Source organism: Pleurodeles waltl, chromosome 3_1, assembly GCF_031143425.1.
Source record: "Pleurodeles waltl isolate 20211129_DDA chromosome 3_1, aPleWal1.hap1.20221129, whole genome shotgun sequence".
In the NCBI taxonomy this organism is placed as follows: domain Eukaryota; kingdom Metazoa; phylum Chordata; class Amphibia; order Caudata; family Salamandridae; genus Pleurodeles; species Pleurodeles waltl.
The window spans coordinates 1,173,633,802-1,173,660,966 of NC_090440.1; positions in this window are offsets into that span (position 1 = coordinate 1,173,633,802).

The following is a 27,165-nucleotide window of genomic DNA, read 5'->3' on the forward strand; positions in this document are numbered from 1 at the left end:
TGTGCTGACTTGCTGAAGGACATGTAGCTGTACTTTTCCAGAAGCTAGAAGATGTGTCTAACCTTAGTAAATTCTTTCTCATGAGACTCGACTTGCTCACAGAGACATTCTTGCTGAATGCAACAGTGTAAACTTGCACCAGGTACAAGGTCGCCTGAACTGGTAAAGACAATGGGACTACTGGCTGAGCCTGCGAGAATAAAAGTTTGTACCTGACAGTCTACCCGTTGGGGATGTCAATTACAGGAGCCAATGAACTATGTGAGAACTGCACTGAAGTGAAAATCCTAGTGAGGCGACAAGTCAATTATTGGTTGGAGATAATGATGCACCAAAATTTACCCAATTGGAAATTAAGAGACTGTACAGCAAGAGTATTATAACCCTGTGTCACAAGGAGAAATCAGCCATTACGTGCCATTCTTCGCTAGCACCTATCCACTTTGTCACTCTGTCTTAAAGACTTTGCTGTTGAATCTTCAAACCATCCTTACCCTTGCCTTACCCGCTTTATACTTTTCCTCCTTATGAGGGAAGTGTTCCTTATTACCTGTCTTGGTGAACTTTGCTGCATTTCCTGGCTGATGGTGAATCAACTGATGTCCTGAGGACGAAGACTAACTCTGTATGCTGACCTATTACGGAGGGTAACTATATGATGATGAAATTGTAATTGTCTGTTTGCCTTTTCTTTCTAGGTACCAACTGTTTCCCTTTGATAGAGACCATAGTTAGGAGTTTTCTAAATTTGCGTTGCTAAATTGTTTTGCATGAAGCCCAACATGCCAATGCTAATTCGAGGTTAGATGAGGGGTTCACCAAGACAAACGCAAATAGACAAATGACTGAATCTATGCTTTGTTGAATAATGCGCAAATAATACTCTGCTAAGATTAAATCCATGTTGACGTCGTTCTTTGTTCTAATATTTATGATCTTTGCTTTGATGAAATCTTATTCGAGTTGCCATATTGTGACATTGCTGATGTGTTTTCTGGTGTAGAGTGTAATCAATAGGGAATAAATATCATAAATCTTACCAAATTTTGTGTGGTTATTTATGACTGAAAGGTCATGGGGTGTTTCGGTTTTCATAACCTATTTGATTGATTTACTATTGTGAATATCGATGAGGTTATTGATCCATTGATTGATATGCTGATTAGTTATCTCGTCTTAAGGTGTCTCCAATCAGGGTCAAAAGATTCATTGGCCTAAAACGAGTCCCAGATTAAGTAAATTACCTAAAACGGGGCGCGTTATCAGTTCTGGTAGCAGAGGACGGTTTAGGCCCTTTGGGGCCCTAGGACGAGGGACCATTGTTTTAGAAGTGTTTTCGAAATAATGCAAATTGGAGAGATGATGTACCCCTGAGTCCCAAATGACTTTCCCGGAATCTCGGAGCTTGCCGAAGTGAGTTGGGTATGTTCTCGGCGTTCTAGTGATAGGTATGCGTGACGTAGAATTTGCGCTTGCTCAGTTCATGCAGATCGCAGGTGGATTGTGAAGGTTTGTGAGTGAGGAAACTAGTTGGGGTGCAGACATTTTTGCTGTATAATGTCTTTACTATATTGTGCTTTCCTGGGCTGAAAAAAAATGCATGTTCGTTTCAGTATTCGCCATGTTCTTAGCCAAATAGGTCAGAATGGGCATATGTTTATAGAATAATTATTCACTGGCCCCATTATTAGCAGTCATTCACCTCGTTCCATTTCAGTTCTGTCCCTAGGAAGGCCAGGCTGCGTTCACCCAGGCCACACCCTGGCCCTTCACACTCCCCCTTCCTTCAGAGGCTTCATAGAAAGCTGTGTTAGCAGTAGGGGGCAGGTCAGGCCACTCCTGTGGCAGAATGCTAGGTGTCTGTCACTTCTCTCGCTTCCCAATACTGAGGATCCCCTCCCCCTTCCCTTTCAGCATCAGACAGCTCCCTGTCGGTATTAAGCGTGATGTAAAGGCACATTCCAGATCTGCAAATATATCAATATAAAATTTAACTTGAGGCTCCCTTTTGCTAGAATCCAAGCTATCGAGAAGGCAGTAGCATGAAAAACTGTCTAACTTCATGGTTCCCTCTATGGTTTTGGATAAATGGGTCCTGTGTCTCCTAGTTAAGCTAGGGTAATAGTACCATCTTTTACCTACTGGCCTAAAAGATGCAAGACGTACATTCTGAAATGGTATGCAAAACACTTATCGTTATTTATATTATTATTTGTAAAAGCAGCCCCCCATTTTTTTTTTTTAGCACTGGATCCTGCTCTTTAAAAGATACCGCACAGTCCCATGCCCATTCAGCCCAGTGCCTAATTGGTAAATAAAAACGTGCGGGCGCCCAAATCACTCATCTGAAACATGCGGCTGCTGCAATTAAATTTGCGAGCACAGGATACTGAGGCAGCATAATCCTGAAGCCATCTCGGGCCTCTTCAATCCATTTAAAGCCACTCTCTGCCCCTTCAGCTCACTCCTGCAGCTTTCTGCTTTCTCCATTTGTTACGCTTTTTAGTTTTCTCTTCTTCCGTCTTTTCCATATGTGTCTTTTGCTCGCATTAAATGCTTGAGACAGAAAAATAAGTGCCGGCGCTCAAAAGTAAGTACCAATGCCCTGCACCGGAAACCACTGGTTCAAATTAAGAACTGATTCAGCCCCTTTGCTGTATTTTTTTATATTGCTGTTTTAATTGTCTGCTGTTCAAGATCTATTGGCTACACTGCAATATATTGTCGGATTTGTCAGCCACTTGCTCATAATCGAGAGGCTTTAATGTCTATTTCAGTTCAGTGTGATTGAATTGATGATCTTCCTCCTTTTTGTGATTTTGACCCATCCCTGGGGGATAGCTTCTTTACCATTATTTCAATTGGATGCAGACCTGCCAACCTTTAAAAAGATGCCACTGTGTGAGAGAGAGTGAGCTGCCATGCAGGAGCAGGCCCTAGTGAAAGGCTGAAGCCAGTCACTGCCTAAGCAGCTTTATACAGATGGGGGCAGAGAGAAGGGAATAAGGTTTTGGCAGGCACTGCCTTAACACCTATTCCTACCCACTGCCATAAAAAACAAACGCTTTCGAGGCAGCCTTGCATACCCCAAGCACATGGGTGGCTGCATCAGAAGCCATAATGGATCGTGTCTGTGCAGCGCCTTCACAAAGGAGCTGGAGAACCCACACTCTGTGGAAAGGTTTCCAGCTCGGCCTTTGTTCACTGTCTGTGTGAAAAGCAAAGTGTGAGTTGGCAAATCTGTTAATGACGTATGTCCTTCTAATTTTAATATCAAAGCAACTTTTTTTCATTTGTATCTACTGTGTGTGTGAGGAAAGCTTGCACTGCTGCCTGCATTGTATATGTTCCTTGTGTAAGGGAAACTTGCATTGTACATTCTCTGAGAGGGAAGCTTGCACTGCTTGTGTTCTGTATATACGCTGTGTGTGAGGGAAGCATGCACTGCTGCTTTCTGAGCTGTATCTGCTCTGTGTTTGAGGGAAGCTTGCATTGTTGATGTGCTGTATTTGTGTGTGAGGGAAGCTTGTACTGCTGCTGCCTGTGCTGTATCTGCTGTGTGTGAGGGACACTTTCACTTCTGCTGTGCTGTATCTGTGCTCTGTGTGATCAATCAATCATTGAAATTATAAAGCGTGCTACATACCCGTGAGGGTTTCAAGGCGCTGGGGGGGGATAGCTGGTGTTACTGGTCGAAGAGCCAGGTGTTGAGGAGTCTTCTGAAGGTGAGTAGGTCTTGAGTCTGTTGCAGGTTGGTGGGGAGGGTGTTCCAGGTTTTGGCAGCGAGGTATGAGAAGTATCTGCAGCCGGAGGTCTTTCTTCGGATGCGGGGGACGACGGCGAGGGCGAGGTTAGTGGAGCGGAGCTGACTGGTGGGGGTGTAGAAGCCGAGTCTGTTGTTTAGGTAGGCTGGTCCGGTGTCATGGAGCGCTTTGTGAGCGTGGGTAAGAAGCTTGAAAGTGATCCTTTTGTCCACAGGGAGCCAGTGAAGGTTTCGCAGGTGGTGGGAGATGTGGCTGTGGCGGGTACGTTGAGGATCAGCCGGGCGGAGGCGTTTTGGATACGTTGGAGGCGTAGTATGTCTTTTGCTGGGATGCCTGTGTAGAGTGCGTTGCCGTAGTCCAGCCTGCTGCTGATGAGGGCCTGTGTCACTGTTCTTCTTGTTTCTGTCAGGATCCACTTGTAGATTCTGCGGAGCATGCAGAGTGTGTTGTAGCAGGAGGAGGAAACTGCATTGACCTGTTTAGACAAGGTGAGGGAGGAGTCAAGGATGAAGCGTAGGTTGCGAGCGTGGTCGGACGGTGTCGGCGGGGTTCCTAGTGCGGTGGGCCACCAGGAGTCGTCCCAGGCGGAGGGGGTGGGTCCGAGGATGAGGACCTCCATCTTGTCCGAGTTCAGTTTCAGACGGCTGTTTCTCATCCATTCGGCGATGGATTTCATTCCCTTGTGGAGGTTGGTTTTGGCGGTGTGGGGGTCTTTGGTGAGTGAGAGGATGAGCTGGGTGTCGTCGTCGTAGGTGAGAATGTTGAGGTTGTGTTGTCGGGCCACTTGAACGAGGGGGGCCATGTAGATGTTGAACAGCGTTGGGCTGAGGGATGAGCCTTGGTGGACGCCGCAGATGATGTCGGTGGCTTTGGAGCGGAAGGGGGGGAGGCGGACTCTCTGGGTTCTGCCGGAGAGGAATGAGACGATCCAGTCAAGGGCTTTTCCTTGAATTCCAGTTTCATGGAGTCGTGATTTCAGGGTGCGGTCGCAGACTGTGTCGAAGGCGGCAGATAGGTCCAGGAGGATGAGGGCTGAAGTTTCGCCGTTGTCCATTTGGCGTCTGATGTCGTCTGTGGCGGCGAGAAGGCCGGTTTCGGTGCTGTGGTTTCGTCTGAAGCCGGACTGGGAGGGGTCTAGGATGCCGTTGTCTTCGAGGTGGCTGGTTAGATGTGTATTGACGATTTTTTCAATCACCTTTGCTGGGAAAGGGAGCAGGGAGATGGGTCAGAAGTTCTTGAGGTCGTTGGCGTCTGCTTTGGGCTTCTTGAGGAGGGCGTGGATTTCGGCGTGTTTCAATTTTTCAGGGAATGTCGCTGTTTCGAAGGAGATGTAGATGACCTTCCGTAGTTGGGGGGCGATGGTGGAGTCGGCTTTGTTGTATACGTGGTGGGGGCAGGGGTCTGACGGAGATCCTTAGTGGATGGAGTTCATGATCTTGCGTGTCTCTGTGTCGTTCACGTTGGTCCAGGAGGTCAGGTGGTTTGCACAGGTGGAGTGTTCGGGGGTGGGGTCTGGCGTGGGAGTGGCATCAAAGCTGTTGTGGATGTCGGTGATCTTCCGGTCGAAGAAGGTGGACAGTGCGTTGCAGAGTTCTTGGGATGGAGGGATGTCGTTGATGTTGGCGCTGGGGTTGGAGAGTTCTTTCACAATGCTGAAGAGCTCTTTGCTGTCGTGTGCGTTGTTGTCCAGGCGGTCTTTGAAGGGGGATCGTTTGGCTTGTCTGATGAGTTGGTGGTGCTTGCGGGTGGCGTCCTTGTGGGCTGTGAGGCTGTCAGGTGTGCGTTTGAGGAACCATTCCTTTTTTAGCTTCCGACAGTCGCGTTTGGAATTTAGGAGCTCGTCGGTGAACCAGGCGGCTTTTCTTCTGGCTTGGTTGTCGGTGGGTTTTTTGAGTGGCGCGAGAGTGTTGGCGCAGTCGTTGATCCACAGGGTGAGGTTGTTGGCGACGGTGTCTGGGTCAGTGGAGTCGGGGGGTGGGTTCTGGGCGAGGGCGTTGGTAAGCTGGTCTTCCGTAACTTTGCTCCAGCATCGGCGGGGTGGTTGTTGGGTGTGATGGTGCTCTGTATGTTTCTTGTAGGTGAGGTGGATGCAGTGGTGGTCGGTCCAGTGGAGTACGGTGGTATGGTTGAAGGTGACATGGGCGCTTGAGGAGAAGATGGGATACAAGCGTTTGGCCGGCGATGTGGGTTGGTGTGTTGACGAGTTGTCTGAGGCCGTGGTTGGTGAGGTTGTCGATCAGGGTAGTAGAGTTGGTGTTGTTGTTGTTCTCCAGGTGGAAATTTAGGTCCCCAAGGAGGATGTAATCCATTGAGGTGAGTGCGTGGGTGCTGGTGAGGTCGGCAAGGGATTCGCTGAATGGTGCTCATCGTCCGGGGGGTCTGTAGATGAGCGTTCCTCGGAGAGTGGTGTTGGGGTCGGTGTGGATGTGGAAGTGTAGGTGTTTGGCAGTCTTTAAGGAGTCGTCAGTGTGGGCATCGACCTTGAGGGAGGATTTGTGGGCGATGGCTATGCTTCCTCCGATTCCGTTGTTGCGGTCCCTACGGATGATCTTGTAGCCGTCCGGGATGGCTATTGTGATGTCAGGCGCCGAGGAGTCGTTCCACCAGGTTTTGGTCAGGAAGGCTACGTCGGGGCGGTGGAATCGAGCAGGTCCCAGAGCTCGATGGCATGCTTGCGTGCAGTGCGGGTGTTGAGGAGTATGCAGTGGAGGTGGTTAGTCTCGGTCCTTGTTGGTTTCGTTGTTCTGTCGCAGGTGAATCTGCAGGTGCGGCATGCGAAGGGTCCGTGGGTGTTCCTTGGTGAGGGCTGGGAGCATGCTGTGATGCGGCCGGGGTTGAGGGCGTTGAGTTGGTCGGCCGTGTAGCGGCGTCGCGAGGTGCAGGGATCTCACGGACCAGGGGAGTGGCGCTGGGCGCGGTCCAGGTGCGGACGGGCACAGACGGGCCGCGCCACGGCTGCCATAAGAGGAGGGGAGTGTGGGAGTGGCAGCTGGGAGGCGGGAGGGCCTGTCGATTGGGAGGGCTGGGGGCGGGGCCGCAGGGGACGCAGCGGCGGGAAACTGGCTAATGGAGCGGTGAGAAGGAGGGGGGAGGGGCTGCAGGGGACGCAGCGGCGGAAAAACTGGCTAATGGAGCGGTGAGAAGGAGGGGGGAGGCGGGAGGGGCCGCAGGGGACGCAGCGGCGGGAAAACTGGCTAATGGAGCGGTGAGAAGGAGGGGGGAGGCGGGAGGGGCCGCAGGGGACGCAGCAGTGGGAAAACTGGCTAATGGAGCTGGAGAAGGAGGGGGGAAGGCGGGAGGGGCCGCAGGCGACACAGCGGTGGGAAACTGGCTAATGGAACGGCGAGAAGGAGGGGGGAGGCGGGAGGGGCCGCAGGGGACGCAGCAGCGGGAAAACTGGCTAATGGAGCGGCGAGAAGGAGGGGGGAGGCGGGAGGGGCCACAGGGGACGCAGCGGCGGGGAAATAGGCAGAAGGAATCGGGAAAGGAGGTGGCCCGGAGGCGGAGCGGGGATGGAAGCTTGCACTGCTGCTTCTGTGTCTGCTGTGTGTGGGGGAAGCTTGTACTGCTGCTGCATGTGCGGTATCAGCTCTGTGAGTGAGGGAAGCTCACACTGTGTCTGTGGTGTATCTGCTGTGATGGAAGCTTGCATTATACCTTCTGTATGAGGGAACTTGAATTGTTCCTTCTGTGTGAGGGAAACGTGCAGTGTACTTTCTGTGTGAGGTAAGTTTGCATTGTGCCTACTGTGTGAGGGAAGCTTCCACTATACCTTCTGTGTGAGGGAAACTTGAATTGTACTTTCTGGATGAGGGAAGCTTGCGTTGCACCTTCTTGTGAGAGAAGCTTGCATTGTACCTTCTCTGTAAGAGAAGCTGGCACTGTACCTTCTCCGTGTATGAGGCATGCTTGCACTAGTTCCTAAATAAGCTACCTATCCCTCTTTATCTTCATTTCTATCTATTCTATGCAGCTCTCACACATATATATTCACCATGCCACATAATTCCACTACACAAATACACTCTGTACCACACAATTCCACACTGCACAATTCCACAAGTAATAATTAAAATACAAACCACTAATTTCCACTCCCCACCACATACATCCCCTACACTCCAAACCAAAATACATAAATAAAAGACATTGTAATTTACAACGCCAAAAGCTCTAACTCTCACAAATGCGAGACCTATTGCATTGCAAATGCTTGTTTCCTAATGCAAGTATTTGGCTGGACAATCACTTACTGATGCCATTGAACCTATTTTGATTATTTCCCCTGCATCTACCTCCCCCTAAGAAGCCTTGGACTGATTGATACACTCTATTCTTGATAGTCAAGTTCTGAAGGGGTAGTTGGCTCATTTGCTCAGAACCTATTTTGTTTTATGATATATAATTAATTTGTCGATCTTTCCCCGGTAGGGCATTGTTGTATGTAATGATGAGGACCTATTGGCCGTAGGGCCTCAGGCATCAGGAATAAAATACCTCAATCTCCACTGGTGTGCCCAGCAGCTCCATTTTGCCCAGTGGCCCTTTGAAAAGGGTTCTGACAGCCAACAAGATGGTTCTAAACGTGGAGGCCATTCTGGAACTGTTTAGGTGGCAGCATATTTTCTTTTTTCTTGCCTATGTTGTAATGTTTGTGTGTTTAATTGTGGTTGTGTAACTGGGTGAATGCAAGAATGAGTGAGTTGATGGATGAATAGGGATGAGTGAAAGGCACGCATATGATAACCTACTGAGCGACTATACAATGACAAAAAAGGCACTTTCATTTATAATTCAGACCTACTGGCAAAGCCTATGCTTGTTTGTAGATTTAGTCCCTCATTCTGACCCTGGCGGTTTGAAACCGCCAGGGTGGAGGGCAGAGGAAGCACCGCCAACAGGCTCGCGGTGCTTCTCGGGCCATTCTGACCGCGGCGGTAAAGCCGCGGTCAGAAAAGGGGAACCAGCGGTTTCCCGCCGGTATACCCCTGGCCCAGGGAATCTCAGCCATGGGGATATCGACCCCCTTCCCGCTAGCCTGTTTCTGGCGGTTTACACTGCCAGAACCAGGCTGGCGGGAACGGGTGTCGTGGGGCCCCTGGGGGCCCCTGCACTGCCCATGCCACTGGCATGGGCAGTGCAGGGGCCCCCTAACAGGGCCCCACAAAGATTTTCAGTGTCTGCTTTGCAGACACTGAAAATCGCGACGGTGCCACTGCACCCGTCGCACCCCTGCAAATCCGCCGGCTCCATTCGGAGCCGGCTTCCTCTTTGCAGGGGCTTTCCCGCTGGGCCGGCGGGCGATCTTTTGGAGATCGCCCGCCGGCCCGGCGGGAAAGTTAGAATGACCGCCGCGGTCATTTGACAGCGGTGCGGTCTTTTGCCGGTTTCCGCCTGGCGGGCGGCGCACGCCGCCCGCCGGGGTCGGAATGACCCCCTTAATCTTCACACAATTATGTGGCATTGACTCACTTTGACCTGTCTCAAGGCAGCAATCATACAGCTTTTCCAGCCTTTTTCCCCCTTTTACTGCCTTCCCAGCTGATCCAATTCCTCCCGCAACCTTGACATTGTAGTGCATATGCATAAGCTGAGCAAGCGCAAATTCTACGTCACACATACTATCACTAGAACGCCGAGAACATACTCAACTCCCTTAGGCAAGCTCTGAGATTCCGGGAAAGTCATTTGGGACTTAGGGGCACATCATATCTTCAATTTGCATTATTTAAAAAACAATCTTAAAACAATGGTTCCTCGTCCTAGGGCCCCAAAGGGCCTAAACCGTCCTCTGCTACCAGAACTGATAACGCGTCCCAATCTAGATAATTTATTCACTCTGGGACTCGTTTTAGGCCAATGAATCTTTTGACCCTGATTGAAGTCTCCTTAGGACGAGATTACTACTCAACATGTCAATCAATAGACCAATAACCTCATCAATAATCACAATAGCAAATCAATCAAATTAATCAATGACATTTAAGAAGAATTGAAACACACCATGACCTTTCGGTCATGAATAACCACACCAGATTTAGCAAGGTTATGATATTTATTCCCTATTGATTACAATTCTAGCAGTAAATTTATTAGTCTCAATACCAGAAAACTCATCAACAATGTCATAATATGGCAACTCGAATAAGATTTCATCAAAGCAAAGAACATAAACATTAAAACATAGCACGACGTCAACATGGATTAATCCTTAGCAGAGTATCATTATCGCATTATTCAACAAAGCATAGATTCAGTCATTTGCCTATTTGTGTCCGTTCAGTGAACTCCTTAACTAACCTCAAATTAGCATTGGCATGTTGGGCTTCATGCAAAACAATTTAGCAACACAAATTTAGAAAACATCTAACTATGGTCTCTATCAAAAGAGCAGTTGGTAGCTAGAAGAAAAGGCAAGCAGACAATTACAATTTCATCATCATGTAGTTACCCTCCGTAACGGGTCAGCATACAGAGTCAGTCTTCGTCCTCAGGACATCAGTTGATTCACCATCTGCCAGGAAACTCAGCAAAGTTCAGCAAGACGGGCAATAGGGAAACTTCCCTCATAAGGAGGAAAAGTATAGAACGGCTAAACAAAGTAGGATAAGGATAGTTCGAAGAATCAAACAGCAAAGTCTTTAAGACAGAGTGACAAAGTGTCTAGGTAACGGCAAGAATGGCTTCTAATGGATAATTTCTCCTCGTGTCTCATGATTATATCAAACTTGTTGTACAGTCCCCTAATTTCCACTTGGACAAGTTTTGGTGCATCATTATCTCCATTCAATGGTCCACTTGTCGCCTTATTAAGATTGTCATCCCATAACAGTTCTCATGTAGTTTATTGGCTCCTGTGATTGACGTCTCCAAAGGGTAGAATATCAGGTGAAAACTTTTAGTTTCTCAGGCTCCATTGTCTATACCAGGTCAGTCGACCTTGTACCTGTTGCAAGTTTACACTGTTGCGTTCGGCAAAAATGTCTCCTTGAGCAAGTCGAGTCTCATGAGAAAGGATTTACCACGGTTACACACATCTTCTAGCTTCTGGAAAAGTACGGCTTCATGTCCTTCAGCAAGTCAGCACAATGCACGTTAGAAAAACACATTAATATGGAACCGGGAAGCTAGGCCCGACTCATGCTAACTAAGGCCTAGTGATTAATTAGCAAAACCTTAACACATAATCCTTAATACTAATACAAAATCATACATTAGTACATTAATATTTCATTATTAGTCAATTTAATTAATCATCGTATACATTGGTGGCCACTCCCCGTGGGCACATTTAACACGCACGTCTAGTAAAAGCACATTAATACATTTTCTATGCAGCAATATTATACATTAATACGCAAACATTTCATGTTCATTTTAATTATAAAAGCTACACCCCAACAATCCCTCCTCTGATGACACGGCCATCACACAAATCCATTCTTTAACATTTCTTTCATGTGTTCAATTCCTTCATCTCAATCTCCTCCTTTCTTTTCGTCTTTTCATATCTTGTTTAGTACATTTTCTCCCTTTTCTTGTCTTCCCTCCTCTCTTAATATTTTGTCCATTTTGTTTTGATTCTTGCACTGCATTTACTCAATAACCATAGTCCGAATAAGCAAGCCAAAATTATTACTATTCCCTGTATTATTTTTCTTAATATCCCATGCCAAATATTACTAAACCATCTTCCCACTTTAGCAAGTCCTTTTCCAACCTTTTCCCAAACTCCTGGTTCCTTCAATTCCTTTAAATCTGCACTATCTCTTGTTAGGTTAGTAAGCATACTTCTAATCTCATTACTATTTTCTGGAATATAGGCACAACAGTGGCGCTCATTAAGCATCTTGCAGACTCCCCCACTTTTCGCTCAAAGAATGTCTAAAGCAAGCCTATTTTGAAGAGTCATAGCCCTCTCCGCAGCAAGTTCAGTATCCATCAGGAGTATAGCCCCTGTGAAATTTGTCAGCATGTTATCCACGATAGTAGAAAACTTTCGAATCTTTATGGAATTCAGGATAACTCCCACTGAGGAATTATTGCTCCAAATATATCACCCACGACAGCAGCAGCTGATTCTCTTTTCTGTCTGGTATGATGTAATTCAGAAATTTTAGGAAACTTCCTTAAGTCGTCAAATTGGTAAATCTTTGGAAAAACTATTCCCAAATAACATGTCCCATACCATCCCTTTGGAAGACGGTAATAAGCATTAAGTCCACATATGTAGTAGATCCCCGGGATCGCTGGATCCTGTCCATTTAGCATGAACGTCCACTTACTCTGAAACAAAAACACATGTCTGCATTCACTCGTTTCCACAAATAAAGTGTCATGGTCAGATTTTGGCCTATATATACAAAGCTTTCCTATGTGTAATGCATCTAAAGCTAATTTGCCTTGTGTCTTTATTGAGCTATAAGCATAATCATTTGCAGACATTTTAGGAAACTTCCTTAAGTCATCAAATTGGTAAATCTTTGGAAAAACTATTCCCAAATAACATGTCCCATACCATCCCTTTGGAAGACGGTAATAAGCATTAAGTCCACATATGTAGTAGATCCCCGGGATCGCTGGATCCTGTCCATTTAGCATGAACGTCCACTTACTCTGAAACAAAAACACATGTCTGCATTCACTCGTTTCCACAAATAAAGTGTCATGGTCAGATTTTGGCCTATATATACAAAGCTTTCCTATGTGTAATGCATCTAAAGCTAATTTGCCTTGTGTCTTTATTGAGCTATAAGCATAATCATTTGCAAACGTTAGTTTCTCTAATCCCTTTTCTAGCTTTTCTTTTAACGCTTTTCTTCTATCATCAGTGTGATCTAAGAAGCTCTTCTCTACAGGCGTTAGTAAGCATGTGAGATTATTGCGATGCGCATAAGCAGTACCAAATGTCAGTGTGGGCTCAAAGAAACCCCTAACTATTTTTATACTATGATTTTTAGCTATCTTACTCAAATATTCAATTATAGGCACAAAGGAAAACACTACATCTAGATTAGAATAGAAATACTGAATATATTCTTGATCATAAAACCTTGTTAGTAACAAACTACAACTTATCCCGTATGTTAGCGGCAAACTATGATAGGTAACCCCTTCTTGTACTGACGAAGGAATTTTTGTGCACACATAACAATTCTTCGGATCCATCGTTTCAACATACTCATTCAACAAGCAATAGAAAACATTAGTAGATAGTTCCCTTCTTGTGTTAGTTCCCTCATGCAAATATTTTGTATCCTGCTCAAATCTCTCCCATGGTGTTAGTGTAGCAGTCTCAGGAATTGTAGCATTGTTAGTCTCAGTCTTATCCACCAATGGCATTCCCACTATCACAGCTATGATTATTATCGCACACACAACACACAAAATAATACCTAACCATCTACAAATCCTATTCCCCTTATTATCATCTCTAGTGTTAATCATGATCGGTAAAGAATCAGAAAGCAAAGTACTATAAATATAAACAATTCATTTGAGGATGGTTAATAACTTTTTTTTCTTTTTTCTCTGCAAAGTTAAGCAAAGTCTCTCTTCAGCAAATATTTATAGCGTTCACATTCACTCCCAGGATCCTTGTCAAATCAGGTTAGCAGCTTGTCAAAGTCAGTTTTCAAAGTCAATTCAGGTTAACAGTGCCACATCTGATAATTTTCATTAGTCTCTTTTCTCAGGTTTCCCTTTCTTCAATTTCAGCTAAACATAGTCTCTCTTTGTGGGCAACTTCAAGTACCATAATAGTGACCTGGAACTTCACGATCAAAACAGAACGCCAAGAACTCTTGCTGCCACTCAGCTGTCGTTGCATAAGCCCATTCAGGACCTGCGTACCTTCTATTTGCTATTCTCTTTGCTAAGATCTTCCTTTCTTGTGGTATTGACCTCTTCCTCTATTGTTTTGTCAATGACCACCTTCCCTTTTGCAGCTTGTGACTCTGGCCACTTATCTTCCTTGAGCGTCTTTTTACTTTTTGATTTTTCAGGTTGCTGTTCACTGCCCTCCTCTTGTGCTATGGTGTTTTCTCTTGATGGCTCTGCAAGAGGCTCCGGAGGAGTCTGAAAACTTTGATTTTCCTCCGTTTCACCTCCTTCGCCTTCTGGGTCTGTCAGGGGTCAACATCAAAGCTGTATCCGTCTGCTTCTGGAAGAACCTCTCTTTCGGTCGGTTCCCCTGGTGCCTCAGTTGAGATAGGCTCACTGTCACCCTGCTGGGTCTCGTTTGCTGTTTGAGTGACCAAGCCATCCTCAACGGGCTCTCCTTCAGTCTCAGTTCCCCTTTGATTACTCTCCGTCCCTGAGACTTCCTTTTCTGCAGCTGGTTTTTTCGACAACTCAAGTTCCTCATCAGTTGGACACGTCACCTTCTTTGCGTGACTGGCATGTATCCAGTTTGGAACTCCCGCACACTTCACAGCAGTAGTAGTTGTCAGTATCACTTGATACGGCCCCTTTCAACGTGGCTCCAAACATGACTTCCTCACGTGTTTCTTGACAACAACCCAGTCACCAGCTTTCAGATTGTGACCTGGATCATTTATCGGTGGCAGTGTGGTTGCTTCCACCTGGTGAGAGAAAGAGCGGACCACGTCAGCCAGACCCTTGCAGTAGTCCAACACCATATCATCCGTGATATTCACAAGAGCATTTGCAGGCACTGCGGGCAATCTCATAGCTCTGCCCATAAGAATTTCATGTTGTGGAGACAGTCCTGTTTTCTTGTTGGGTGTATTTCTCATTGACATTAGTACTAAGGGCAATGCATCTGGCCATTTCAAATTTGTAGCTGCGCACATGTTCGCCATTATTGACTTCAAGGTGCCATTCATCTGTTCTACCAGTCCTGAGGCTTTGGGACAGTAGCTACAATGCAACTTCTGTTCAATATTCAGTGCGGCACACAAGAGCTCAACTACTTCATTGTTGAAGTGACTTCCTCTATCTAATTCTAAAGAGATCGGAAACCCGAAATGTGGTATCAACTCCCTAAGCAGCAACTTCGCTACAGTGAGACTGTCATTCCCACGTGTAGGGTAAGCTTCAATCCAGTGCCTAAAAATGCACACAGTCACCAACACATACCTCAGACCTCCGCACACAGGCATCTCAATAAAATCCATCTGCATTCTGCTAAATGGTCCCTTTCCCCGCATTCATCTGCTGTCAGATGATGCTCCTGTGACAGATTACTTCTGCAGCTTGTCGGAATTTCGGATTGAACCAATCGATTTTGAACAACCTAATCATGGCATCTCTCCCAACATGTGCTTGACCATGGTAAAACCTTGCAAACTGTGACAAGAGACTGTTTGGCAAAACCATTTTCCCCTCATCTGAAACCCACAAATCATCAGGTCTTTGGACACATTGCATTTTAAGCCAAGAACGTTTCTCTTCTCTGCTGGCACGTCCCTGTAATAATTTTAGTTCTTCCATTGTGTCAGCCACCCTTAATGCATAACCTGTGCATGTCTCATTTTCGGTTTCAGGTAACAATTCCCACTGATCTATGAACGACATACAGTTCAATGCACAAAACCTTGCGACTTGGTCTGCATACCTGTTCCCCATTGACACAAAATCTTGTGATTTCACATGAGCATTGCATTTCACCACGGCAATTTCAAGAGGTAACTGAATCGCATGCAACAACTCCTTAATTCTTTCACCATTTTTCACTGGAGAACCAGAAGAGGTCATAAAACCCCTCTGTGACCATAGCTGGTCAAAATCATGGACAATTCCAAATCCGTTTCTGCTGTCAGTATAGATAGTGACTTTCAAGTTTTCAGCGGCATGACATGCCCTAGTAAGAGCAATCAATTCAGCCGCTTGAGCGGAGTACACTCTCTCGAGCCAAGATGCTTCTAGGATACCAGTGATTGTACACACAGCGTATCGGCTCTCAGTACTCCTACTGAGTCTCTCAGGCATGAACCGTCAACAAAGATAATGTAATCATTTTCTTCCAATTGAATATCTTTAATGTCAGGTCTTGGTTTGGTGCACAGTTCTGTTACCTCAAGACAATCATGTTCTACTTCCTCGGCATCATCAACATCTGTATTCTCATCAGGAAGCAAAGTTGCCGGGTTAAACACAGTACATCGTTTCAGTGATACATTAGGTGACCCCAAGATAATCGTTTCATACTTGGTCAGGCGGGCATTTGTCATGTGCTGCGTCTTTGTTCGGGTGAGTAGTATTTCAACTGAGTGTGGGACCGTTACTGTTAAAGGATGTCCCATCACTATGCCTTCACACTGAGTAAGGCTCTGACCAACTGCTGCAACTGCACGCAGACAACCTGGTAAGGCCCTGCAACTGGGTCCAAAGTAGCTGAAAAATATGCTACTGGGTGGTTTGCACCTCCATGGACCTGTGTCAAGACAGACAAAGAACAAGCATCACGTTCATGACAAAACAGGACAAAAGGCTTTGTGTAGTCAGGCATGCCTAAAGCTGGAGCCCTGCACATACTTTCCCTCAGTTCCATGAATGCCCTTATCTCTTTCTCGGACATAGTTAGGGTACCTGGACCATCCTTAATCTCCTTAACGGTCAACTTCACCAAGGGCTTAGAGATAATTGAGAAGTTCGGAATCCATTGGCGACAGTAGCCCACCATTCCCAAGAACTTCCTAACGTCTCTTTCAGATGTCGGGGGATACATCTGCAATATAGCTGTCACTCTTTCTTTAGAAATTCTCCTTGACCCTTTCTCAATTAGATGACCTAAGTACTTCACCTCTTTCTGACAGTACTGCAGCTTATTTGGGGACACTTTATGTCCGTTCTTTTCCAAATGATTCAGTAAAGCAATAGTATCGTACCTGCAATCATCCTTCGTTTTGGACGCAATCAACAAGTCATCAATATACTGTACTAAAGTCGAATTAAAAGGCAGTTCCAATGATTCCAAATCCTTTTTCAATATCTGATTGAAGATGGAAGGCGATTCTGAAAACCCTTGAGGAATTCGACACCAAGTGTAAACCTTGTCCAAGAATATAGGGCAACACTTCACCACTATCTAATTTATCTTCCTCAGATCTTGGACAATTCGGACTTTCCCACAAGGCTTTCTCAGACCCATTATTGGTGAATTACATGGGCTGCTCATCACTTCTTTTAGGACCCCTTGCTTCACGAAATCTGAAATTATCTGCGTCACCTGTATGAGGACATCTTGTGCCATGTGGTACTGCGGTACCTGGGTAAACACTGCATTTGGCTTCACATCTACTTTGACTGGTTCTACTCCTTTTATCAGTCCCACTTCTTTTCCTGTCAAGTCCCACGCCTTCTCTGTCACTGTTCCCTGTAATTCGGTTGGTAAATCGGTCACTGTGAACATCAGAAGAAGCTTATCAAAGGGTACTCCTCATCTGTAGTCTCCGTCTCTGGCTCTGAGATCTGCCCATCGTCTCCTTCATCGTCACTGTTTGTCTGCACCTCTATTCATTCATTGGAACAGGTGATTGAACACCTTGTCTTACAAAGCAAGTCTCTTCCCAGTAGGGATACGGGACTTGAATCACAGACTACAAACCTGTGCAATCCCTGAAAAGTACCAATCTCAACTTGAACCGGATCTGTAATCGGGTTTGTCAGGAGCTGATTTGCTACTCCTACTACCTTTATAGTACGTCCTGAAAGTGGCAATTTCAGAACTTCTGCACTTCTGACCATAGAGCGTGTAGCTCCTGTGACAACCAGGAATGAAACCTTGAGACCCATCACCTTTCCCTGTACATAAGGTCCCCTCTGATCTACTTCAAGGGACGCTGCAAGCCTGCACGCCTCATTGTCTGAGCAGTCATCCAACCATTCATTGTTTATTCCATTCTCACCACGTAATGGGAACTGTTGTACTGCATTATTTTGACTCAGTGTTTGGCCTGTGACCTGTTGAGGAAGCATCACCTGTTGCTGTCCCAACAGAGCTAAAGACAACAGCATTTGCTGTCTAGGTACCAAGGGAATCTGCTGTTGTACTTGCTGCACCTGTGCTTGTTGGACACGTGGCATTTACACTTGTTGCATGGGCTGGAGACCCTGCATCTGAACCATGTTATTCTGGAAGTTCGGATTTGGACCCCTCATTCTTGGACCCCTTACATTTTTAAATGCACTGACATCATTGCTTTGTTGGACAACACCATCCTACACCATCATCGGACATTCCCGCTTCCAGTGTCCCACGCCCCCGCACGCATGGCATGGTAACATCTTTTTCATCCCTTGCACATCATTTTGAACCACAACCGTATTCAAATCTGGACCACGGTTCACAAAACCTCCTCGACCTCGGCTTCTCGGTTGCGTCTGAAACATCCAGTTCCCTTGCGGTTGCTGTACCATCTGCTGCACTCCGTTTCCCTGCATCCCTGCCTGAGCTGCCTTAATTTGCATTACCATCACCTTCTCCTTCAGCTTTCTTTGCTTCAATTCAATGTCATCACTACAGTATTTTGCGTACTGCAACACCTCATCTATCGGCTTCGCTTGCCAACAGATAAAATGATTCTTAATCATCTGGCTAATCTCTGGCCTCAAACTTTCAACAAACCTAAACACAAGGTGATTCATGTCTTTCTGTTCTATGACCTCGGTACCACTGTAGTGTTTGAACGCTTTTAACAACCTCTCATAGTAAGCATGTATCAACTCTTTGCATTCTTGTGCCGTTCAATCAATTTTCTGCCAATCAGTAACCTTTGGCGATAACTTCTGTTTCAAAAACGTAATCACCTTATAGTAGTACCTCATTACATCAGGAGACGGTGCTCCTGTAATCTTGTCCCTTGCAGGTTCCTCTGTCGGCCAATCCACACTTCTCTTGCACTCAAGCCACAAATCAGCTGGAACTATAATCTCAAACAGTGTATTCAGGTCTTCCCAAAGACACTTCGCAAGCTTCACAAACCTATCTGTCTGCTGATACCACTCTATCGGCTTTTCCCTCAACCTGGGATAGTCATTTGTGAATGACAAAATGTCTCCCCTAGACCATGGTACATGAGCTAGGACCCCTCCAGCTGTTTCTCTCATCGGCAACATCTTTATTGTCCCCGTGTCTGGCACAGCTTTCGCCTGCTGCGGCTCCAGGCAGTCACTCTTCCTCTTATCTCTTTTCTTCGCCCATCTGCTTTCCCACTTCTCTAATGCTCCCCAAACTTGAGCACTCTGTAGCATTTCCTTAAGGTGTGCCTTAATTCCAGTAGACCTCATGTGGTCGAAGTCTTTAGGCTCGAAGTCTAACCTGTAACTCCTCTTCAGATGCTTGGTATTATCTAAGTCTATGCCATATTTGTCTGCCAAAATCGCTAACCTCAGATGTACCTTACTCACTTCTTTGGTTATTTTCTGGCACAGATACCTCAATTCTGCTTCAGTGTATGATTCTAATCAATTCACCCCAATAGTTCCTTCAACTAACTCAGCTGCTTCCACACCCAACCTCACAAAATTCAGGTATTCCTCTCTCTCCGACCGCTCTGCTGTTGCAGGAGTAGTCTGAGGAGTATTAAGCTTGTCTAGCCATTCATTCAGTTGTTGCGCAGTTAACCCTTGCAACAAGATATTTCCACCTTGCACCGTCGGGGTTTGCAATGTATTTGCACTCAATACCTGCAGAGTCAATAGACCCAAACCTGCTTGTCTCATTGTCTCTAAAGGAACCCCTATCGGACTGAAGTCCAACAAGGACCTAGATTTTTCTGCTGTCTGATCTCCCGGTGTCATCCCTTGAGAGCTTCCCATGAACCCTCCTCTTATCACCTCTTGAGTCATTAATCCTTGATCGCATACACTTGGCATCGCCTGCGCATATAGCGGTACTGGCGGACCAACAGTAATCGGCAAAGATATAGCAGCTGTTGTCTGTCTATTTCCCAATCCTGGTGGAGCATTAACTCCCACAGCTTGATTCATTATAGGTGCTGTAACTGACTGCAGTCCTGCGACCGAAGTGTAATTCAGAACCATTTGTTGCTGCAGCTGGGGCAGCAATTGTGTAGTTGGCTCAATCTGCATTAATTTTGATCTTGTGCACACTGGATCAGGCGGCACCATCAAATTTGTGGTTGTCTCTAATATTGGGACATCAAAATAGAGCCTCTGAATTGGTGGTGGCTGCAACAATATCTGCGTCTCTGGTGCAGTGCATACACTAACACCATTCTGTATCGGAACTGATGTGGTAAAATTATTTGCCTGTGCTACGCTTGTGGTTCCTTGATTCTGTGTCGAATTTACAGGACCTGCACTATTACTCGGTCTAATGTCATTTATGGCATATGGTGGCGGTCGATCATGTAACAACTGATTAAGAAACTCATCATCATCTGAATCATCTGCATCTGCCCAAGACCTCTGAGTCTCCTTTTGCTTACTAGAGCCCTTCTCATTTTTACAAGTGGCCTTTCTTCCATGTGTCTCGGCTTCTTGAGTTATTGGCGGAAACATTCTAACTCCGTCTATTATTTCCCTTCTCCACATCCTAGTCTCACTATCCCATCTATCCTCCGCTAGAGTCTTTTCAGCTTTCCTCATTCTCCTCTCAAATTTCTGTTGCTGAATTGCCACCAGTTCCCAAATTGCTAACGCCTCAAACTGAGCTGGTCTCGAAGGCGGCTTCTGCTCATTTAACACCCTCCGCAAATTTTCTAAAATCCTTATATTAAACGTTCCGTGCTCCAAAGGCATGGCGCTAAACCCTTCTCCTCCATTACGGCATAAGCCGGAGTATCCTCTGGCGGTGTAGGCTCCCCCCCACTCGTTGTAATGTATGTATCTCCCCTCAAAGCACTCTTTAAAGCCTTGAAAAACTTCATTTTTGCGTTCTTTATTTTGTTTAGAATCTAATCAAGAAGTGACTTTAATTCCCAGAACACTCTTCGCCTACCTTCTCAACCAATTGCCTCTCACGGACGGCTGCCAATCCGTGCGCGACCCCTCTCGCCAACAGACCTATCCCAGCGCGGCTCCAATGATGTCACACCCACACACACTGCAGCTGACAAAGTCTTGCGGCTTGTCCTCCTCACTCTAGATCCACACAAAACTAATGCAATATATTGCGAGCAGTTCAATAACAAAAACTCAAATTTGCCGGTTTACTACAGGAAGGGTAACACAATTGCTTCAGAACTTTACAGAGATTTCACTTGAAGTCTCGGCCGCTACTCTCTCCTTCTCAGATCCCGCACTCGCAAGCAAAATTTGACCCCCAAATTTCACTCTCAACTTGTCAATGGCTTGTCCTAGTGCACTTTAGAACTTACCAAATCTCCATCGAAGGTTTCACTCACACACTTTGACTCAAACTCAACTCGTCAACCACACCCGACTGACCTATTAAACCGCGCAAATTACAACATAAACCAAGTGTCTCATACACTTAGCAATATACTCCGGAGTCTTAGATCACGCCGGGTCCGTACATCACCAACAACCATGTGGATAATTTTGAGCACAAAGTGCCACACTCACATGAAGTTCGCCGACTTCCCTACTCTCATACTGCGGAGTACGCCCACTCATACTAAAACATTACCTGGCCTAAATTCTCACAAACCTCACAATTCACCTGCAATATGCATAAGCTGAGCAAGCGCAAATTCTACGTCACACATACTATCACTAGAACGCCGAGAACATACTCAACTCCCTTAGGCAAGCTCTGAGATTCCGGGAAAGTCATTTGGGACTTAGGGGCACATCATATCTTCAATTTGCATTATTTAAAAAACAATCTTAAAACAATGGTTCCTCGTCCTAGGGCCCCAAAGGGCCTAAACCGTCCTCTGCTACCAGAACTGATAACGCGTCCAAATCTAGATAATTTATTCACTCTGGGACTCGTTTTAGGCCGATGAATCTTTTGACCGTGAGTGAAGTCTCCTTAGGACGAGATTACTACTCAACATGTCAATCAATAGACCAGTAACCTCATCAATAATCACAATAGCAAATCAATCAAATTAATCAATGACATTTCAGAAGAATTGAAAAACACCATGACCTTTCAGTCATGAATAACCACACCAGATTTAGCAAGGTTATGATATTTATTCCCTATTGATTACAATTTTAGCAGTAAGTTTATTAGTCTCAATACCAGAAAACTCATCAACATTGTCATAATATGGCAACTTGAATAAGATTTCATCAAAGCAAAGATCATAAACATTAAAGCATATCACGACATCAACATGGATTAATCCTTAGCAGAGTATCATTATTGCATTGTTCAACAAAGCATAGATTCAGTCATTTGCCTATTTGCGTCCGTTCAGTGAACTCCTTAACTAACCTCAAATTAGCATTGGCACGTTGGGCTTCATGCAAAAACATTTAGCAACACAAATTTAGAAAACATCTAACTATGGTATCTATCAAAAGAGCAGTTGGTACCTAGAAGAAAAGGCAAACAGACAATTACAATTTCATCATCCTATAGTTACCCTCCGTAATAGGTCAGCATAGAGAGTCAGTCTTCGTCCGCAGGACATCAGTTGATTCGCCATCAGCCAGGAAACTCAGCAAAGTTCAGCAAGACGGGCAATAGGGACACTTCCCTCATAAGGAGGAAAAGTATAGACCGGCTAAACAAAGTAGGATAAGGATAGATCGAAGAATCAAACAGCAAAGTCTTTAAGACAGAGTGACAAAGTGTCTAGGTAACGGCAAGAATGGCTTCTAATGGCTAATTTCTCCTCGTGTCTTATGATGATATCAAACTTGTTGTACAGTCCCCTAATTTCCGATTGGACAAGTTTTGGTGCATCATTATCTCCATCCAATGGTCCACTTGTCACCTCATTAAGATTGTCACCCCATAACAGTTCTCACGTAGTTTATTGGCTCCTGTGATTGACTTCTCCAACGGGTAGAATATCAGGTGAAAATGTTTAGTTTCTCAGGCTCAGTCAGTAGCTCCATTGTTTATACCAGTTCAGTCGACCTTGTACCTGTTGCAAGTTTACACTGTTGCGTTCTGCAAAAATGTCTCCTTGAGCAAGTCGAGTCTCATGAGAAAGGATTTACTACGGTTACACACATCTTCTAGCTTCTGGAAAAGCACGGCTTCATGTCCTTCAGCAAGTCAGCACAATGCACGTTAGAAAAACACATTAATATGGAACCGGGAAGCTAGGCCCCGACTCATGCTAACTAAGGCCTAGTGATTAATTAGCGAAACCTTAACATATAATCTTTAATACTAATACAAAATCATACATTAGTACATTAATATTTAATTATTGGTCAATGTCATTAATCATCGTATACATTGGTGGCCACTCCCCGTGGGCATATTTCACATGAACGTCTAGTAAAAGCACATTAATAAATTTTTTATGCAGCAACATTATAGATTAATATGCAAACATTTCATGTTAATTTTGATGATAAAAGCTACACTCCAACAGTGCCATTCCCAACCCGGTACCTACTGATTGACTAGGCCACACAGAGAGTACATGTCTTTATTCCTCTGTGTGTACCTGTGAACTCCACGATTCTAAAGCAAGCTTTCATTGCATTCTTTTCTAGTGATTACATCATACAGATACAAAGTCCTTGGGAACTCAGAAAGGTTCTGTTCTTAATCATACAAGACGCTGCACCTCGTCCTCTGCTAAATGAAAAATTGCACATTTTTAGAAAATCATGATACAGACACAAATATCTACATATATAGAAAAAGGTACAAGTATAACTCCTCAGTTAATCTATTTGGCACTTTGATCTGTTGCCCATTCTGGTTACTGGAAGCTGTAAACAGTCATCTTCAATGTCAGAAATTGCCAGTGATGGTAAGGAACCAGCAACCGTAATTGAGTTTTCAAAATCAGTCTTTCTTTTGCCATCTATAGTGGAAGACCGATGAAACATAGACCTGAAGTGAGAAGAGTCTCTTGTAAGGGACATCCCAGGTTGGTGGACAGTCACCATGTAGACATTACTTGAAAACGTGCAGCATCGTAATGAGCATCAATTTTCTTTTCGATAACTGTAAAGGGATCACCAAATCTCCTTTTCGGAATGAGAGGTCTTTCGCATGTTGCCTCTTGCCTTCATACATTTTCATTTTCAGTTTTTGAACTAAGTCCCTTGTATGAATTAGCCTTTCATTAATATCTCTTTCTGTTGTCCATTGTGGTATCTTGGTTGACATTGCTCTCCGGAACATCAAAATCACAGGACTTTCACCTGTGGTTGAGTGGGGTATCAAGCAACAAGCTCGTAAAGTAGAGTTCAGTACTGTTTTTAGACTGAGATTCTCAAGAGTCAATCGCTGCACTGCTTTTTTTTTTAGCATACTCATAAAACACTCAACAAGTCCATTGGCCTGTGGCCACAAGGGTGTGATCCTTTGGTGCTTTATGTTCAGACGCTCTAGAAACTCTTTAAATTCTTTGTTGTTGAAGTGTGGACCATTGTCATACTTCACAATGGCTGGTAAATGCCATGCTACAAAGATGCTGTCAAGTTTTTTGATTACTCGCTCATCTGTCATGGATGAGAGTTCTCCAACCAAAGGAAAATGTGAATATTCATCTATTATCACCATTAAATGATGTCCATTGTCAAGTAGACCAAAGAAATCAATGGTTATTCTCCCCAAGGTATGTTTAGGGAGTTCTGACATGTTTAACTTATGTTGAGTGACTTTGGTTGACAGAAAATTGCGTATGTGACAGATCTTGAGTTCCTTTTCAACTCTTTCATCTAGGTAAATTCGGCCTCAAACAGCTTTCCTTGTAGCAACAATACCACAAGGTCCTTTGCGACCCACTGCTATCGCCTTTTGTCATAGTCTCTCTGGAATCATGATCCTTGATGAATAACTCCTTCCTGAGTTCTTGTACTTTTGATATTTACCATTATTAATGAGAGGTTGAATGTGTCTGTTTCACGAATGATGTATAATTATGTCTTTTAACTTGAGCAGGTCACTATCATGACTCGTAGCAGTGACAATCTAGGCTAACGATAAAGGAACTGGTGTTCTTGACTTGACCATGAAAACTGATGTAGGCCTTAGCCAATTTGGATGGAGCGCCATGATCTTGAATTGGCACTCTTGAAAAGTAGCTGGCAGGATTTTTATCCTTTCCTGGGTGATGCACAATTGTATAATCATACTCTTGCAATCATAGTTCCCATCGTTCAGTTCTAGGAGGCATCTTGGCTTTTGGATTGCCAAAGATGATTAGCAAGGCTTGACGATCAGTCACCAGCATAAAAGTCTTTCCATACAGGAATACATGGATATGTTCACAAGCTCATTCTACAGCCAAGCTTTCCTTTTCAGGCTGAGAGTCAGCACATTCTGGTTGAGATAAGCTTCTACTAGCATAGGCTACAATATGTTGTCTTGCATTTTTCATCCACTATGCTGTGCAGGTAGAGCACCTAATCCCATGGGGTTATCGTCAACTACAATATCAGTATGGAGCTTTGAATTGAAGTACGCCATTGCTGTAGCATTTTCAATAGCATGTTTGATTGACTTGAAAGGTTTTTTTACATTCTCATGACCATATAAAAGAACATTTTTCTTTGTTAACTCTTGTAATGGAGCACTAAATGTGACAAAGTCCTTTATGTCTTGTGAACCGCAGCTGGCCATTCCAAGAAAAGAACGTACCATTGAAACATCTTGTGGGATTCAGCATTTGTCAAAGCTTGTACTTTTGATGGATCAGGCGTCATGCCCCTATCAGAAAAGATATGGGTAAAGTATTTCAATTTTGTCTTATTGAACTCACACTTGCCTCCGATTAAAGTCAACCCTGCATCACTGAGTAATTGACATATTTGTGTGAGGTCTACATCGTGCTCCTTCTATGTAGCTCCAAAAACCAGTATGTCATTGCTGTAGTTAAATGCATTCACAACAGGTTTTATGATGCTTTGTATGGTTCTATGATGCTTTGTATGATGTCTTTGAAAACTTGTGCAGCCGATGACACACCAAAATTAAGGGCCTGATTTAGATCTTGGTGGACGAGTTACTCCGTCACAACGGTGACAGCTATCCTGTTCACTAAAATCTAAATCCCATTATGTCCTATGGGATTTAGATTTTGGTGGACGGGAAATCCGTCTTGTATCTAAAGAAGCCAAAATGTGTAGCAAAGGTTGTAATATATCTGCAGTTTTCTTCTAGTTCTAACTGATGATAACCTTTACTCAAATCAAGTTGAGAGAAGATTTTGCCACCATTCAATTGCGTGATCATGTCAGCAATGTGCGGCTGTAGATATCGCTCTTGTTCAATTGCTTTATTTGCCTGGCTCATGTCAACTCATGTGCATAAAGCTCTTCCATGGTCCTTTTTAGGCACTACTGCAATGGGAGAAACCCATGGCATTGGACCAGTGGAACATTAAATAATGTCATGCTTAAGTAATGATTCAGGTTCTTTTCAACAGCTTCTTGTAAATGAAAAGCAACTTGTCTTTGTCTCTGAGCAACAGGATGGACGTCCTCTTTAATATGCAGTTTTACTTTCGTAGGCCTAACTTTCCTAAACCATGAAACAATGAAAGGGAATTGACTTACTATTTTGTGATGAGGATTCATGCTGTAATTCACAGAAATCAGTCCCATGTCAGCAGCTGTGTTGAAACTAAGCAAGCAAGCACTCGCTGCTGTACCTTGAAGTACATGGATCGGTGCTTGTAGCTTTATTTTCTTATGTTTCACTGTCGCCATAAATTAACCTTTACTTTTCATGAAGGTTGATGCAGCCCAAGTGTAGAATTATTTTTTGATGGTGTAAGTCATGTAAGTCACGGTAAAGGAGACAGCTCATTGGATTTTTCTTCAGGCATTATTATATTTATTGATGCACCTCTATAAAAGGTATTAAACACCCATTTATTTTCAATGTAATCTTTGGATAGTGTTGTATGATCCTGTTGCTTTGACATGTCGACTTTCCATTGACTGACTTTTCACCTTACAAGCAAACAGTTGACATGTGCACATTTTTCTCAGGTAGGCAATGCCATTGCACAATCACTTTTTTCATTTTCACTTATTGTGACTGAAGTACTGTTTGACTATGATTTAGATGATGATCGACTTTGTACAGTATCTATTTGCCTCAATTGATGTCACCACTTGGCCTTCTGAGCGCGTGCCGAATGATGCTTCTGGCACGTTCTGGTGGCCATTTTGTCTTTGTGTCATGACGCCCTTAGGGGCATACTTATACTCTGTTTGTGCTGAATTTGCATCATTTGTTTACGCTAATTCAGTGCAAACTTAACACCATATTTATATTTTGGCACTAGACGTGTCTAAAGTTTTTGCATGCAAAAAACTACCTTGCGTCAATGAGATGCAAGGTAGGTGTTCCTGG